Source organism: Eublepharis macularius, chromosome 11 (genome assembly GCF_028583425.1).
Source record: "Eublepharis macularius isolate TG4126 chromosome 11, MPM_Emac_v1.0, whole genome shotgun sequence".
NCBI classification, from domain to species: Eukaryota; Metazoa; Chordata; class Lepidosauria; order Squamata; family Eublepharidae; genus Eublepharis; species Eublepharis macularius.
Window position 1 is genome coordinate 80,796,129 of NC_072800.1, and position 18,918 is coordinate 80,815,046.

The following is an 18,918-nucleotide window of genomic DNA, read 5'->3' on the forward strand; positions in this document are numbered from 1 at the left end:
AAAAACCGACAAAATTGGCGATCGTGTGATTGCGATCTGGTGGTTCGTGATTGTCCATGGCCAACGAACCAGCATTCGTGAGAGGCCTGGTTCGGTGCGTTCGGCTGCGGTTCAGGAAGCCAGACAGTCAGGCTCCAGCATCAATTCCCCTGGTAACGGAGCCACGGGAATGCCTGAACTCTGTCTGTGCTCCTTCTGTTGCCCTGGAAACCCGAATGGAAGCCCAGCTTACCTTGATCGGGAGGTCTTCCTTCCAACCACAGAGCTGCAAAGTGGTTACAAGTTGGGAGAAGACACCCAGGGGAGGGAGAGGGAAGGGGGTGTTCTGTAGCCATGGGCACTCCATCTCATCCCTGCAAACCCTGATAGGCAGCTCTGATTGCCAAACACAGACCTCCTGCATTGCTCAATGGGACCTGTGCTTATAAATAGCCGTGGGTGCCCAGGCTGAGTTTCACTTTCAGCAAGCAGTGGAGTAGGACAGAGCTCTTGCTTGCCACTTGTTAGCCTTTGGGGAGAGAGACTGAGAGTATAATTGAGCTTGGATTTTTGTGGGAGTTTCCTGTGGGCCTTGGATTGGAGATTGGTATAACTCCAAGATCCCTTTTGCAATCTTGTCCAAACTTGGGTGATGGCTGTAGGAGAACTTGCAAAACAGTCCCTGGGAATATGGGCTCTCTAAGTGCCACAGGGGCCGTTCCACGCCCCATGAACCACAAACCGGTTCAGCACGGAAATGTTCATTGCGGTTCATGACCTTGGGATCATTGTCAGCACCGAACCACGAACTGCTGGTTTGTTAAATTTTTTTGGTTTGTGTCCATGTCTAGTCCTGACTGACTCATCAACATCCAGTCCAAACCCCTGGACCTAGAAACGTGAAATTTGAAGAACATTCCTTTCATAATATAAGCACCCACTAAGAAGGGATTTTAAGGAATTTGCTCCCTAAGTGGGTAAAATGTGTTTTCCCAAAGGGATACAGCTTCCCTGTGTGGCTAGCAGGCTGCTGCCTGTTTGTGCCCCTGCCCACTGCCAGCTCGGTCACTCTTCCCTGATTGAGCCAGCCTTTCAAGGTCATTTGCATATGCAGGCTGATTGGGGCTCACAACATTCCACACCTCCCCCCCCCGACAGTTGCAACACAGATGTCATTTGAATATGTGGCCTGATTGGTTCTTGCCATTCTAAACAGTCTGCAGTTGCTATTGGGAGTCATTGAATGTGTCCTGAGGTCAAATGCACCTCCCAGTCTTCCCCTCAAAGTTCCTGAGGGTTGCCAATCTCCCTGTGGAGCCTGCCTTTCCTGTGTGGCTGGCAGGCTCTTGCCTGCCTTCTTGCACCCCCCTCCCTCTGATTGGTCAGCTGTGGAACTCTTATGTTCTGAGGTAAAAATCAGGTCAAAGAAACTGCAGACAATTGAAGAAAGATGGTAGAAGATTCGTCCCCAATAAGAATAACATGCTTCATTTTATTCAAATACCTTTGTGAAGCTTGGGTACTATGCTATTATACTACAAAACCAACTAAAAAACAAACAAACAAAAATGTTACATACCCATAAGTATTATAACTGGATTTAAAGTAGTTAAATACTGTAGCAAAACACGGATATCAAGCCAATATGCATATAAAATCCATTAAAATGGCATAAAAACAACCTAAAACTTCATTGAAAGAAAAAAATGAGAACAAATATTTCAAAGTCAATATGTGGTATAAAAATGATGTTTCTAATCATACATGAAAATTAAAAGAAAGGAAAATATACATATATAAACATGATCACAAGCTGGAAGTTTTTGTCAGTGATGTCATTTCTGAAGATATCTGAATGTGTTTCCAAGCCATATATTTTAGAAATTGTCTGTTAGGTTTGAAGCCTTTGCCAAATTTCCATTTTATTTTCATAAAGTGTTTGAAATTAGCCAATGGCCTCAGTCCATTTGGTAGCAGACTGGTGCCCATTTCAAAGGCCACCATACCAACTGGTGCTAATTGGCTTCATTTCTGGCAATCTCAGTACACAGAAGGGGGCATGAAGATTGAATTATACCTGCATCTGTTGAATGCATTATGTTTGTAGCAGCACACACTTGTTTATTTATTTTTGAATTTCACATTGAACTGTTTGAATGAGGCTCAGCAAATCTTGTGGGACAGCAGTTTGCAGAGCTGGTATATGTGACTGGCCAGGTATGGATAAATTTGTTCAAGCCAAATAAGTCAGACAACATTACTAGCAGGGAGCTATCATAGGCAACCAGCATAAAGAGGGTGCTCATATGCACTATACCTTAAATGTACTAGCTCTGTTACCCACACTCTCAGGGCTCAGTCTCACCTGTAGCTCCTGTGCTAAAGGAATCATCATGGTCAAGTAGCATCCTTCCTGGCTTATTTTCCAGACATGACTAAGGATGTAGGAAGAGGCTGTTGCATCAGTAGTTGCTGTAGCCCCTTGTTCTGTCTGTTTGCTGCTACTATTAACCTTAAACTTGAGCTCTTGCTTGACTTTGACGACCCTTTGGCATGATGATTTGATCTAACAAGTCTGTCCCCTGGATTGCCTATTATACGTTTCTTCATGGGGAATAGTTTCTATGGGGACTATTCACATTTTGTTGGGCTCCCATTCTCTAAGAATAATTGGCTCTGGTACTTGACTGACCCTGGCCCCAGTCTAAAAATGTTCAGTTTGGTTATCAGGTTAGGATGTTTTATTCAAACCACTTGCTTCTTAAATAGTCTATGTGTGATTAAGAGAGAAAGAATTCTCATGTCCCTTTTATTTCATTGAGACAGGTACATTTAACTTTCCCTTAACTGTGGCCAGATGTCTATGGCCGATACTTATAAGGCATGTCTAAAGGCCTACCCAGGCTATGATCAATTTGACCAACAAACAATAGCACATAATTATGTGCTCTGTAATTAATTTGGTCAAAAAAATTAGTAAAAACAAGGAGACTTCTAGGTGTGCCTCCTTGCTGTCCAGTCCACTGTATAATTCAGTGTTTCCCAGTAACGGTTCCCAGGGTTCTGTAGGACATTGCCAGGGGTTCCATGAGAAATCAGCCATGAATTCAACATTTGTGCAAAGATAAACAAGACCAAATATTACACTGACAGTAAACCTTATATTAACTTTGGGTGTGAACTTGATTTTCATATTTAAGTAAACTTTACTTTGGATATTTTGATAGTTGGCAAAAAAGTTTAGATAATACAAAAAAGACAGAGAAATGCTTCATTTTTTCTTACAACGTAAGCTGATGTATGATAGATATAGAAGCATTTTACAAATAAATTTTCTTCACAATAATTCAGTAGTAATTGAATTGGGCTCCCCAACCATCAACTTTTTATTGCCTGTAAACACTTCCATAGGTAGGGATCCTTTGAGATTTGAAAAACAGGGGTTCCTCCATGGAAAAAAGATTGGGAAACACTGGAATAGTTACACAGAAGTAAGCTCCACTGAGTTCAGTGGGCCTTAGTCCTAAGGAAGTGGTTATAGGACTACAGCCATATGCTCTAGATCAGGTCAGCTTGACACAGGACTGAAAGGGTACAGTGGGAAATTATTCTGAGTTGCTGTTGCATGACGATAACAAAGGACCCCTTTAAAAAGCTATAAAGCAACTGTCCAATTTTATTTTTAATACTCAGTTGGAGTAGACAGTTGCTAGTTGAAAACCAATATAGAAGTTAGAAATGAGGCAGCTACCTAGGGACCAGATGGAATGCTCTCTTGACAAAGTATTAGTGCCACTCAATAAATCAACATCTTCGGAGTGGTCCAGAAGGGAGAGATTGTGCCTCACCTACCATGTGACCAGCTGTACAAATTTTTTAAAAAAGAAATTGATATTAAAGAGGGTCTCAGATCAGTAGATGATTGGCATAAGACAGTAAGAATTCCTTAGGAAAAAAGCAGCATGCTTTATGCTGTCTTCTACTATTGAATGTGTAGTAGAGATGGGCACGGAATGAAAAAAAATGAACTGCTCAGTTCATGGTTCGTTAATTTCCACGGAACACGAACGTAACTAACTCACCCAATTTCTGAACCAGTTCGCGGTTCAGGGGGAATACTAGGATGGAGGGGGGGGGAGAGAAAGGAAAAAAGCACACTTTTCCCAAACACCTCTCCAGTCCCCAGTCAGTAAGAAAAACAAGAAAGCAAGAGAAAAGAAAAGAGGCTTTTCAGCCCCCTTTCCAGCAGCCAGAAGTACAGGCCAGAGATCCAAGTTCCAATCCCAATCCCAACACCACAGCCAGCCACCAAGTCACCAAGCTCTCCTCCCTCTCCCACTCTAGAGAAACTGAAACCAGGAATCACACGGCTTCCCTTATTTATGGAAAAAGCCAAGAGATTGAACAACACAGGAGCACTCTGGTTGGCAGAAAAACCTGCCTAACATGGTTTTGGAAGGAAGAGATTGGTGTTACCATGGCCGCTGAAGGCCCATCTCCTCAGTTGCCTTGAAGATTCTAACCCTCCTCCCCTTTTCCTGGTTGGATAGGCCAGAGTGGGAGCTCTCTAGTTGGCAGGGACAGCTGCCAATCAAGCCTGGATGCCTCAGATTGGGGGCAAGCTAAAGACTGCCACCGTTGCCTGGGTGGGGGAGTATTTGGTGCCCAAAGTGTCCAAACTGGCAATGGAATGGTAAGAAAAAATCATTTGGTTTGGAAAAATGCGGTCCCACGGAACGTGTGGTTCTTTGACTACGAACCGGCTGTTCTGTACGGAATTTTGTTCCGTAGTTTGTTTTGTGCCCATCTCTAATGTGTAGTAATGTTTTTAAAAACACTGTGTCTTGCTACATGTATGAAAGATTGGAAACAAAAACAGCTGAACATATTTTTTAATGTGGACTCAAGAGAACAAGTACTCAGAGAATAGCCACGAACATGTGGCCTTTAAATACATATGGATGTTGTTGTTTATAGCTTATACTCATAGTCTTAAGATCACCGTTCTAACTCCTTTGATTTTCTATATTTCCAAGCAACTGCAGACAGGTTATAATATAAACCATATGTTGAAGACAGCAGAAAGATAAATTTCCCTGCAGTAATTCCCAGATGCCTGCTTATGGTGGGTAATCTCCCAGGAATCCCTGCCTCTGCCCTCCAATCTTCAGCTGATCAGCAGATGGAAATAGGCTTGACAAAGGGGGAAGACATATGATCAACATCCCTGGGCGATGATGTCACTTCAGGCATGACCCAGACGCAATGATGTCACGCCAGGGCCCATTCTTTAAATTTTCAGCCCAAAACAGAACTAGCCCTGGCACAACTCCATCACTTTTGGGTTATGCCAGAAGTGATGTTATCATGCAGATTGTGCTCCCCAGTAAGTTCCCACCTCCCCCATCTGGCAACTCTCGTCCACGATATAAGACTTTTAAGTAGCTGTAACATGGGGCTGCAGATTATATGAATGCAAACATACGTAGGGATCAATATATGAGTTTTGAGGTCAGAACAACTTAAAGTACCTTGTATAGAAATGAGAAAGTACTAATATGTTAAAACCAAACACACACGTACATACATACTGGATGCTCATGTTCCTTCTATGGTCACAATTTAAAAACTTTTTAGAATGGCAAATTTCCAGTGGGAGAAGGAAGAGCTATAGTATTAGTGATGTGTCCAATACTTGTTACTAACTTATTTGGGGTAACTTCTATTTTATTATTATTATTTGGGTTGTTCCATTTTATTTTCTTAAATGCTCCACTAAAAAATGATTCCAGTCTGACCACTATTAAATGCAGCAACAATGATCACAGCTAAGTTGGTGTATGCATAAAACAGGCACTCGTGTGCCGTCTCCTATGGCTTCCTTTACATGGTTATGGCATGCATGAGCTGCATTCAAAGCCTCTAGCACAACTCCCCCCTTTTAAATTAAGTAGCCTGTAGCGGGCATTTGCTGCCTGAAGACTGGTTGATTTGTTACCTGAAATAGTGCAATACTACTTCCCTTTACCAGCATCTTCTGGTCCTATAAGGCTTTCTTAACATTCCCCTATCATTTCAGGTAAGAGATCCATCATTACTAAAATGCCAGTCCATTGATGCTCAATTGCACTTTATTAAAGAGATGCTGGCTCACCCCAATTAAACTGCTCACTGAATTTTATGGAAATTTGGACACTTTCTGTTTGGCCTTTTGAATAGTAGAAATTGATCTAGAAGAGCTGTGTTTTGATTTCATGGCTGAATTTACTTTTCTGTCCTCTTAAAAAGATCGGCCTTGTATCTAAGGATGTCAAGCAGAACCTGTTAAACACATGGTGTGGATTGTTTGGAAACAAGAGCTCCATGCCCCACAATAATTGTGTGGACTAGCTTCTCATTAAATACAAAGTCTCAAGCAAGGCACATACGTTTCTATTTTTTCCAAATGAAGGATCAGACATGTTATGTAAAGGTCACTATTTCAAATTAGGATAATGTTATGCTAAGAAATAACTCAAATTGTGCAGAAATCTTCTCTGTTACCTACAAAATAAAGCTAGCAGATGTTTTGCCCAAGTGACAGGAGTTTCAATAAGGATTGTACATTGTACTGGAAATGGGAAGGAACTATTAACAGCCTATAGTGGAATTCCCTATTATCAGCAGCTTGGTTATTCAAAACACCTTGTTATCCAAATTCACTTTGTGTCCTGCATGTTAATCCTCTCTCTGTGTAAATAACATTCCTATCTGTCTGAACTGTTGTCCTTTATAATGGAGAATGGGCAGCTTCTCCATAATAATTACTGTGGTCTTCAGCCTGTGCTGAGGGTTTGATGACAGAATTGGAAAATATTCAAAGAATACAAACAAGGAGAATTTGGCTTGGACTTAAAGAGATGTTAAAATTTAACACAATTTTTCCAGCCTGAGAAATAACTAAGGCAGAAAAGAGCTCCATTTTTTGAGTCAGCCAGCCCTATAAGCATGCAACCACCATTGAGTTTGTTGTTCTTAAAGCCTGAAAATGGAGATTGGAGACAAGAATGGATGTTACTTCTCTAGGGAATCTGAGCGGGCAGCCTGCAGAAAGTCACATCTATATGTTGACCTGTTTGTTATGAAAACAGAGAAGAAAGCCAATCACATATAATTCTGCAGACATTCTGACAGCTAACAGAGGCATTAACAATTCACAACACACATGACATAGGGGTTGAAACTCTCTAAGCTTCAAAACAGAGAGTTTCCTGGATGAAATAAAATAGCAGGTGGAGAAAGGGGAAAACTCTGGGGGAGAAATTCTGTTCCAATATGCCACAGCCAGGATGAAAAGGAAAAGCGTATTAAAAAGTTAAAGCTAATTTAAGGAGCAACTTCCAAAAGGAAATCAAATGAGGGACATGTGCTATTTTATTTTGGTGTCGGAAGGCGGTGGCTACATTTTGGTGACGCACAATGATTGATGATGATTTTTAACATATCATTCCCCTCCCCATGATAACAAGGGAAAACTGACATTGCTATTTTATGAGATTACAACCTTTGCATTCAAGCATTTTAGATCATGGTTGGGATATTTTATATTGGTCTGAATTTGGAAGAACTGTTGTTTTGTTACTTAACGTAAAAATTACATTTTATGATTATGATTTCAGGTGATAAATGCTTTAAGGAAAGAGATTGCCCACTTTTCCTCACTTTATCTGCAGGTCACTAATCAGAACCTCTTGGCAAAAATTGGTGGAATCAAATTAATGGTTAAGCAAGTGGGAGACCCCTTTAGTGTTGCATGCTTCTTTTCCTTCTGCCTCATAAGGATGTTTCCCCCTTCATTTCAGTTCTGAAAGTAATCATTTAGTGTTCTGTGAGCGGCAATATTTTTACTTCCTATAATCTGCAAACACCTTTCCAAGCATGGTTGTGAACAGTGATTTTGTGCTGACAGCAGTTAGCAAAAGCGCCATCAAAGACCAAATGCTGACCATAGTTACATCCAAAATGGAAAGGGAAAATTGAAGAGGCCAATATCTTGGCAGATGTGCAGAGAATGGAGTTGAGAGGCGTGAAGGGAAGAATGGCCGTAGCTGAATGTAAACAAATGGAAAGACAAGTGAGATTTCGTGGAATCCCGGAAGTTTTGGAAAAAACAGCCCAAGAGCAGATTACAGAAAATTTGGCGGCATACCTGGGAAAAGAAGAAGAGGAGATCGCAGCGCTTCTGGACGTGGCATACAGAATTAACTCAAAATTTGCAGCTCAAAGGAAGTTACCAAGAGATATGATTGTGCAATTTACAACTAGAAAGACAAGAGAGTCGATTGTGAGTAAACAATTTCAGGACCCATTAGAGGTTGATGGGAAAGTGGTGAGAATCATGAAAGAACTGCCCAGATCGGTGTTGTTGGAGAGGAAGAAGTATAGAGAGCTGGTCCAGATGTTAAAAGACATGAAAATTAGATACAGATGGGAAATACCTGAAGGACTGGCTTTTGAATTTGGTGGTGTAAGGAAAATCATCAGATCTGGCCAGGAGATGGAAAGGTTTATCAGGGACAATGAAAAAGACTTACCAAAAGGAGCTAAAATTTGATCATGGAGTGTAAAATCATATCTTGGAATGTAAATGGACTAAATTCACCTTTTAAACGTAAGACTATCTTCCACTGGCTTTAAAAACAAAAATGTAATATAGTGTGTTTGCAAGAGACACACATCAAAAAACAGGATGTGAAATATTTGAAACTTGCAAAACTTGGAAATGAATTTGTAGCAGCTTCCAAAAAGAAGAAGAGAGGAGTTGTATTATATATAAAGGAGGAGCTACAGCCAAAATTGGTTTTAAGTGATACAGAAGCTAGATATATCGCAGTGGAAATAATTTGGAATTCTAAGAAGATTTTGGTGATTGGGATTTATGTGCCTAACGGGGCAAAGGAAAATTTTTTCAAGGACTTACAGAAACAATTAGATGAACTGACTTATGATCAAATAATTTTGGCAGGTGACTTAGTTAGAAATTTGGAAGAAGACAAGAAATCTAAAAGTGCACAGAAAAAGAGAGGACTTTTGCCAAAATCGTGTTTTGCGATTAAGGAACAAGAAAGTCTGGAAGATGTGTGGAGGAGACAAAATCCGAAAAATAGACAATATACATTTTACTCTGCAAGACATTTTACACTATCAAGAACTGACATGATCTGGGCCTCCAAAGAACTGGTGGTATGGACTAGAGATGTGGAGATAATGCCCAAGGTAGGCTCAGACCACAATCCAATTATGTGGAGATTTGGGAAAAATAAAAAAAGGAGGATGGAGGATAAATGAAGACTTGCTGCAAACGGAAGAAAATATGGCGTTGTTGCAAAGACAGACCAAATTTTTTATACAGTGCAACTTGAATAAGGATGTACCAACTAACAAGGTATGGGATACATACAAAGCTGTTATTAGAGGAACGCTAATGGATCTGAATGCAAGAGCTAGGAGGAGAAGGGAAGAAAAGAGACTTGAAATTATGGAAAAAATTAAAGCCAAAGAGATACAACTTAAAAAAAGACCAGGAAAAAAGAAAATATTTCAGGATATGAAAATCCTACAGGAACAATTGACAGCAATGAATAATAGAGAATTGGAGTGGAATTTAAAAAAAAATGAAACAGAAGTCATTTGAAGGGGCAAATAAGCCTGGGAAATATTTAGCGTGGCAATTTTTTTTAAAAAAAGAAGAAAACCATAACTGAGATTCGAGAGGAGGATAAAACATTGACAGATCAATCAGCCATTAGTAGAGCCTTTTTTAAATTTTATGCAAAGTTGTACCAAAAAAAAAGAAGTGAACAGAGATTCAATAGCGGAATATTTGGAGAAAGTGAAGCTTCCAGTAATCTCAGAGGAATGGAAAGAGAAGTTAAATAGGGAAGTGACAGAGGAAGAAATAAAAGAAGCTATACAGTCAACAAAATTAGGGAAAGCACTGGGACCAGATGGAATAACAGCAAAGTTTTATAGAATGATGGCCAATGAACTGACACTGTTTCTAAGGGAGGTAATTAATGGAATATTACAAGGCCAAAAGATTCCTGATTCATGGAATGAAGCTAATATATCATTGATCCCGAAAGATGGACAGGATTTGACCAACGTTAAGAATTATCGGCCAATTTCGTTGCTGAATAATGACTATAAAATATTTGCAAAAATTATGGCGGAAAGATTAAAGGGATGGATGTCGGAATTTATTGCAGAAGAACAAGCTGGATTCCTACCTAATAGACAAATTAAGGATAATTTAAGGACAGTAATAAACGCTATTGAATATTATGTCAGCTTGTGGCTAGATAAGGCTCTTCCTACAGGTTCCCTTTCAAAAGCAAACAAGAGTCCATTGATTGAATAAGGAAACTTTACTGCAGAAAAGGTCCATTATAGTCCACTGTCCTGAATAGAAGACTCAGGATGGTACACAGTCATTGTTACCAATGAAGGGCAAAGCATGAGGTACAGAGTAACAGTTCCCATCTGCATCAGCCTCCCCCCACAGTTCTCAAAACAACATCTTTCAGTCTTGGGAAGCTGCTCTCCTTCAAGGCCAATGCTTGGTGGAACGGTGTTAGACAAAACAGTCTCCTCCGGTGGGAAAGCTGCCTGGGAGCTGCCTGGGAACTGGTGCACCTGCGGGGAAAGCACTTAGACACTAGAAACATTAGAAAATGGAGTCAGCACAGTTTAAATACACACTGGACCTGACATTCTGCCCCCCTTAAAATAGATCCCCCCCTGGCTTATATGGGTAACGAGTATGAAAAGCTTTGGTTAATCTAGGAGCATGAACATGTATAGAGTTCACCCACTCATCGTATCCAGAATCAAAGTTCTTCCACCTAATGAGGTAAAAAAGCTGATTCCGTTTGAATTTAGAGTCCAAAATTTGTTGCACTTCGTAGTGTATTTGGTCGTCTATCAAAGTTGGAATGGGTGGAGCTTTGATGTGCCACTTGTCGTCGGTGGGAGCTCTTTTAAGGAGACTGACATGAAATGTATCATGAACATGGCGCAAGTTCTTGGGTAAATTTATAGCAACAGTCACTTTATTGATTACTTTGCGCACAGGGAAAGGCCCAAGGAACTTTAATGCTAGTTTGCGGCTTGTCTGAGCTAATTTCAGGTTCTTGGTGGAAATATAAACATGATCTCCAGGTTGTAAATCCCATTCGGCCACACGATGGCGATCTGCGTACTTTTTGTAATCCAGTTTGGCTTTCTCGAGGTGTTTTTTAATAAGAGTCCATTGCTGCGTGGCCTCCCCCCACCAGGAAGATACATCAGGCGAATTAGAGGAACGGAGGGGGGGAGTGTCCAACGGGAAGGGATTGAAGTGAGTTCCATATACAATTTTGAAAGGGGCCTCCCCAGTGGAAGCATGCACACTGTTGTTGTATGAGAACTCGGCTAAAGGAAGAAGGTCCAGCCAATTATCTTGTTGGAAATTAATGTAGCAACGAAGGAACTGTTCTAAAATCTGATTAGTTTTCGAGCGGTGGGTATAGCAGTACATGGAATAAAATGAGCTTGTTTGGAGAACAGATCTACCACGACTAAAATGCAATTATGTCCTTTCGAAAGGGGTAAATCAGTGATAAAGTCCATAGATATTATTTCCCACGGTCTGTTAGGCGTTTCCAATGGTTGTAGGAGGCCTGGAGGTTTCCCTTTCCGGGTTTTGGCGCTGAGGCAAATGGGGCAGGAGCTAACGTATTGGGAAATGTCTTTGCGCATGCCCGGCCACCAGAATTGCTGTTGTATTAGATGCAACGTTTTCAGATACCCATAATGACCAGCAGTGGGGGCATCGTGACATCGTTGTAATACCTCCCGTCGGAGGCTGTCTGGGACATAAAATTTGCTTCCAGCTAGCCAGTCCCCCTGTGGGGATTGAGCCAGTTTGCTTTTAGGCACTTTATCCCCCTCCTTTTCCACCTCAGTTTTAAGTTTCGATTTCCACTCCTGGTTATGCGGGAGGGGCTGTCTTGCGCGGCTGCGGGTGGTTACCACGCCTCCCAATTGCGTAGGGGAGAAGACCGTGTCTACAGTCTCCTCCCGTTTGCTCTTGTGTTGGGGCATGCGCGATAAGGCGTCTGCAAGAAAGTTAGTTTTGCCCGGGAGGTAATTTAAAGTGAAGTTGAATTTGGAAAAGAATTCTGCCCATCGCAATTGTTTGGCATTCAGTCTGCGAGGGCTGCGAAGGGCCTCCAGATTTTTATGATCTGTCCAGACCTCGAAGGGATATCGCGCCCCCTCCAGCCAATGTCTCCAGTTAGTGAGGGCCGCTTTTACTGCAAAAGCTTCCTTCTCCCACACATTCCAATTCCTTTCTGCTTCTGAAAATTTCCTTGACAGGAATGCACAAGGCTGTAGTTTCCCATCCTCCCCCTTCTGCAATAATACCCCTCCTATCGCCGCATCGCTGGCGTCGACTTGCACTATGAAAGGGTAATTTTCGTTGGGGTGGCAGAGGATGGGTTCTGTTACAAATTGCTCTTTTAGGCATTCGAAAGCAGTTTGGCAATCGGATGTCCATTGTATTTTGGAGGAGGGTTTTTTAGCCTGGTCCCCTTTATTTTTTGTCCTTAACAATTCGGTTAAGGGGAGCGTGATTTGAGCAAAGTTTGCTATAAAGTCTCTATAGAAGTTGGCAAAGCCCAGGAAGGACTGCACTTCTTTGCGGGTGGTGGGAGTTTGCCATTCTTGGATCCATTTTTAACCCCTCTTGGGAGATACAGTACCCAAGGTAAGTGAGTTCAGTTTTGTGGAATTCACATTTGGACAGCTTAATGGGAAGTTTATTGTGCATCAAAGTGGACAGGACTTTTTGCACCATTTGGACGTGTTCCTCCTCCGAGTCCGAATAAATTAATACATCATCAAGGTACACCACTACACCTTTATAGAGGAATTCGTGCAGAACTTCATTTATCATGGACATGAATACAGACGGGGCTCCCGCCAATCCAAAGGGCATAACTAAATATTCATACTGTCCGAGGGGTGTATTAAATGCGGTTTTCCACTCATCCCCTGCCCTGATACGGACGTGGAAGTAAGCATCTTTTAAGTCTAATTTTGTAAAGATCTTACCTTGGGCCACGACGTTGAGAAGATCTCGGATGAGCGGGATGGGATAGGCGTTGTTGGTAGACACAGCATTAAGTCCTCTAAAGTCCGTGCACAGCCGAAGTCCCCCATCTTTTTTCTTCACGAAGAGTACCGGAGCGGCATGGGGGCTATTGGCTGGGCGGATGAACCCTCTTTGAAGATTGGTGTCGATGAATTTTCGGAGCTCCTCTCGTTCATGGAGACTCATGGGATAGAGTCGTCCTTTGGGCAATGAGGCTCCAGGTACAATTTCCACCGCACAGTCAGTTCGTCGGTGCGGGGGTAGAGTATCAGCTTCTTCTTCGGAGAAAGCATTCAGAAAGGGCCAGTACGGTTCGGGTATTTGGTTTATTTCTTCTTGGGTGAGAAGAGCCTTCTCGTTGTGAGTTGGATCACTACCCCAGTTTTGGTTCCAGCGATGGTTTTTACAGTTGGCGTGACTGAAAGTGATGCATCCTTCTGCCCAATTTATGTAGGGATTGTGATCACATAGCCACTTGCTGCCTAGAATTAACGGGTATTTGGCAGTGGAGCTGATGACAAAAGACCTTTTCTCCCAGTGTTGGCCCATGCCGGTAATTACTGGAATGGTTTCAGTGGTAACAGGGTTCATATTGGTGCCATCCATTTGTTCAAAAATCACTGGATTTTGCAATTCACGAGTTGGTAGAACTAGTCCGTTGACTAGGGCTGGGGCAATGATGTCTCTCGAGCAACCCGAGTCGATGAGGGCTTGCACTCGGATGTGCATCTTCCTCTCCGGGTTAAGTAAAGTCACTGGCATGAATAAAATGGACCCAGGTGGCCGGTTCCGCGCAGGGACGGGCTTGGGGTGGATCTGTCGTTTGGGCCCTTTTACGACAGATCCATCTCGTTTCCCGACTGGGGGCTTTCTGGATTTACCTCTGCGTTTGGGGAAGTGGGGTCGTATTCCATAACTTCTTCCGCTTCCAGTCCTCTTTCTGAGGCGGGCCTTTGGGAAGCGCCACGGCCTCTGTTCGCGCGTGGCGCGGGAATCGGGCGTTGGAGAGTAGGAAATGGAGCAAGGGTTGGACGCCGTAGTTGAAGCGGAGGTCTCTGCACAGGCCGGTAGGGGCATTGTGCTGCAAAGTGACCGGCTTGTCCGCATTGCAAACACAGCCCTTGTTGCCATCTAGCATCTCTCGCTCCACGAGTGGCATACCCAGCTCCCCGTCCTGCCTTCTGTAAAGTCAAGGGTCTTCTTTGTCCCGTTTGTTGTTGTTGTTCAACCAAACGGACTTCCAAAATGCGATTTTCAACTTCGCATGCAAGTTGGATCCAACCTAACAACGTAGGGGGATTGTCCTGCATAAGGGCTCTGTCCAGAAGTCTCGGGTTTAGCCCTTGCTTGAACAGGATGATTTTGGTGGACTCCTCACACCTAGGGCATTTGGCAGCCAATTGTCGGAATTTCGTAATATAGTCCCTCGCCGACATGCTGCCCTGTTTAATGGCTTGCAATTCTGTTCGGGCCCTGGTTTCCTCTAAGGGGTCTTCATATTGCGCTCGAATAGCATCCACCAACCCCTGGAGAGTATTGAGTTCCGGGGCCCCGATATTGTATAGTCCTACATACCAGTCCGCTGCTTTGCCTTGTAAGCGGGAGCCGAGATGTTCAATTTGACTGGCCTCGCTGCCGAAGAGGTGTCCCCACCGGTTGAAGAATTGCACGACTTGCACTAGGAAAAATCCCAGTTTGGAGGGATCCCCATCAAAAGTAGCTTCCAGTTTCACCCAGCCCATCGGGAGGTCTTGCCTCGGAGCCGGTGCTGGGTAGAAGTCCGTCGGAAGCATCAATGGCACTTGAGGTACGGGGGGACCCGGTTGTGGTAGCGGCGCTGGTTGCGCTGGCGGCGGCATCACCGGCTGAGCTGGCGGTGGTGGCCTTGGCTGGGCTGGCGGTGGTGCCCTCGGCTGGGCTGGCGGTGGTGCCCTCGGCTGGGCCGGTGGCTGTAGCCATGGTCGGGCAGGCGGCTGCAACCTTGGTCGGGCTGGTGGCGGCAATACCGGAGGTGCTGGCAGTAGCGGTTGAGGTGGAGGTGGCCGGTGCGGTTGAGTGATGACCGGCCGCTGAGGGGCGGGTTGGTGGGGTCGTAGTGGTGTAGGCCCCACCGGTTGGTTCGGAGGTGGTAATACTGGCTGATCAAGTGGCAAACGTATCGGTTGCTGCAAAGGGGTTAGTTGCGGTCGAAGCGGAAGGGGCCGCAGCGGCGAAGGCCTGATGGGTGGTGGGCCGCGCGGGCTTGCCCCTCCCGGCGTCGTGACTCTGGGAAGCAGAGGCTGGTCTTGTGGCGCTGGTAGACCGTCCCTCGGGGTTTGCTGAATGGGAACCACTTCTAGCGGTTGTTGCGGCAATTCCTCCCCAGGAGGGGCCGGAGGCTCTTCCGTCTGATCCGGCCGAACTGTTATTGGAGAAGCGGGAGGGGGTATCACCGTCGTCTCGGTTGGACGGGTTGGCCCTTCTTCCCCTTCTCTAGGCACCTCAGCTGGAGTCTCCTCGGGAGGTGGATCCCCGTCCGATTTAGGGGGTTCCGTTGGAGTCTCTCCAGGCACCTCAGCTGGAGTATCCCCGCTAGACGGAATTTCGTCTATTCTAGGGAGTTCCGCGGGCGGTTCTCCCGGTTCTCCAGGGTAGGATTCCTCCTCTCCCGAAGGCAGCGGCTGCTGCGGGGCGTCCTCCACTGGATAAGACATAACGCTTTGGAGGGTGGCGATTTGTACAGCCATTTCTTCAGGTGAGATTCTCTCTCCTGCCCCCATCGCTGAGATTAGGTGAATGGCATGAGCCAAACTTTCCTCCATATCGATCAGCCTAGCTTCCAATTGTTGCATTCGGCTTGGACCCGGTTGCCCCATCACGGAACCTCCCTCGGTTGTACTCACCGGGGAAAACGGCCCCCAAGGCGGAGGATCTCCTTGATCGACTCGCGATCTCGCTGCTAGAATTCCTTTGGCTAGACCCGTCACTGCCGAGATGCCGGAATCTACAGCATGGGTGCGACTTTGCATTTGCACCCAACTTTGTTCAGGAACTTCCGTTGGCTCTTTCCATGGGGCAAGTTCCGAATAATCCCAACTCAGGGCGCCGCGGCGGGATGTGTTCCCGTCCGTCTGTTCGGTCGTCCTGTTCCAAAACAGCCACGGTTGGCTGCTATCCAGCTCAGGGACAGTCCCTAGGCTTCGGCGTCCGTCCATCGAAACTCTTGGATGTAGTCCTCCGGCCCGGCGCTCTCGCGTTTCTCGGGGTCTGGCTCCCCACTCCGACGGGGTGGGTAGCGAGATCAAGGGGAGAGTGGCAGCCGTCGGCCTTGTCCCCTCACTGCCGAGGTCGATGAGAGGCGGTGTAGAAGTCGAAGCTCCGGCCCCGGCTGGCACCGGTTCCTGAGATTCTTGGGGTTGCGCTGTTTGACTGTCGGGGGACGCATACGGATCAAACAAAGGATCCCTGTCCGGGACTACCTTGGATTCCGCTGGGCCCGACTCAGGCATGATTGGTAACAAAATGTCAGCTTGTGGCTAGATAAGGCTCTTCCTACAGGTTCCCTTTCAAAAGCAAACAAGAGTCCATTGATTGAATAAGGAAACTTTACTGCAGAAAAGGTCCATTATAGTCCACTGTCCTGAATAGAAGACTCAGGATGGTACACAGTCATTGTTACCAATGAAGGGCAAAGCATGAGGTACAGAGTAACAGTTCCCATCTGCATCAGCCTCCCCCCACAGTTCTCAAAACAACATCTTTCAGTCTTGGGAAGCTGCTCTCCTTCAAGGCCAATGCTTGGTGGAACGGTGTTAGACAAAACAGTCTCCTCCGGTGGGAAAGCTGCCTGGGAGCTGCCTGGGAACTGGTGCACCTGCGGGGAAAGCACTTAGACACTAGAAACATTAGAAAATGGAGTCAGTACAGTTTAAATACACACTGGACCTGACATATTACAATAAGCACTGTGATAGGGAAGTTGGTCTCTTTTTTGTAGATGCGGAAAAAGCATTTGACAATTTGAACTGGGACTTTTACGTTTGTCACTATGGAAAAGCTGCAAATGGGAGAAAAGTTCATACAAGCAGTTAAAGGAATTTACAAAGACCAGTGTGCAGCGATTGTAGTTAATGACGATTTGACTAAAAAATTGAAAATAGGTAAAGGTACAAGACAAGGCTGCCCATTGTCTCCATTGTTGTTCATTTTGATTTTGGAAATTTTGCTGACTCAAATTCGAGAGGACGATACAATTCGTGGCATAAAAATAAAGGCATTTTCCTACAAAGTCAGGGCATTTGCGGATGATGTAATGTTGATAGTGGAAGACCCAATAGACAATATGCCAAAAATAATGGACAAAATAAAGGAATTTGGTGATTTGGCGGGATTTTATGTGAATAAAAAGAAGTCGAAGATATTGTGTAAGAACATGACGAAGCAAAAACAGCAAGAATTAATGGATATAACGGACTGTGAGGTAACTAATAAAGTGAAATATTTAGGAATTGAGTTGACTGCAAAAAATATAGATTTATTTAAAAATAATTATGAGAAACTGTGGCAACAAATAGAGATTTGATAAAATGGAATAAATTAAATTTGTCATGGTTGGGAAGAATAGCAGCAGTGAAGATGAATGTGCTACTACGCGTGATGTTTTTGCTGCAAACTATTCCAATTATCCGAGACTTCAAACAATTTAATAAATGGCAAAGAAAAATTTCAGACTTTGTGTGGGCAGGCAGGAAACCCCGAGTGAAAATGAAAGCATTACAAGATTCGAAAGAAAGAGGGGGGCTGCAACTGCCAAACATAAGATTATATTATGAAGCAGTTTGTCTGACATGGTTAAAAGATTGGATAACGCTAAAAGACTGTAAACTGCTGACTTTGGAGGGACATAAAAAGTTGTTTGGATGGCATGCCTATTTGTGGTATGATAAAGTTAAAGCGGACTCTATGTTTTTGCATCACTATATTAGAAGAAGCCTTTTCACAATCTGGAAGAAATATAAGAATTACATGGAAAGTGGTATCCCTTCATGGGTGGTACCATATGAGGTAATAGATCCGAGAACTGTCTATAATGAACAACAATGTTTAACTTATAAAGAGATAATGTCAATAGGACACAGAACATTAAAAATAAAGACACAAGAAGAGTTATCTCTTCACTATGGATGGTTTCAATATAGGCAAATTAGGGATCTTTACAACTCAGACTGCTTAAAGGGAGGAATAAGACTAAAAAACTCGGAGTTAGAAGAAGTGATTTTACAAGAAGGCAAAAAAGATATCTCAAAAATATACAAAATACTTTTAAAATGGTATACGGAAGACGAGATAGTGAAATGGGCAATAAACCTTCATAAAGAAATAACAATGGAATCATGGGAATACTTGTGGAAAAATACTTTGAAGATTTCAACTTGTACCAACATTAAAGAGAATGTATACAAAATGATGTATAGGTGGTATTTAACGCCTAAGAAGATTGCGCTTGGAAATGCAAATATGTCAGACGAATGCTGGAAATGTAAAAAGCATGAAGGATCATTTTATCATATGTGGTGGACCTCTGAGTTAGCTAAGCAATACTGGGGAGATATAATAGAAATAATTAATGAGGTTTTGCAAACCCAAATAAATAAGAATCCAGAGTTGTTGCTACTGAACTTGGGAATGGAAGATGTTTCAATGCAGTACAGAACACTGTTATTTTACATGATTACAGCAGCAAGACTTTTGTATGCGCAGAAATGGAAAGTGCAAGAAATACC

The 18,918-nt window shown here is 43.7% G+C and overlaps 1 protein-coding gene across 1 annotated transcript in view; it reads left to right on the forward strand.

The window, feature by feature from the left end:
- The window catches only part of PTPRN2 (protein tyrosine phosphatase receptor type N2), an 816,843-nt gene that overhangs the window by 270,180 nt on the left and 527,745 nt on the right, over positions 1 to 18,918 (forward strand). The gene's annotated exons all lie outside the window — the stretch shown is intronic.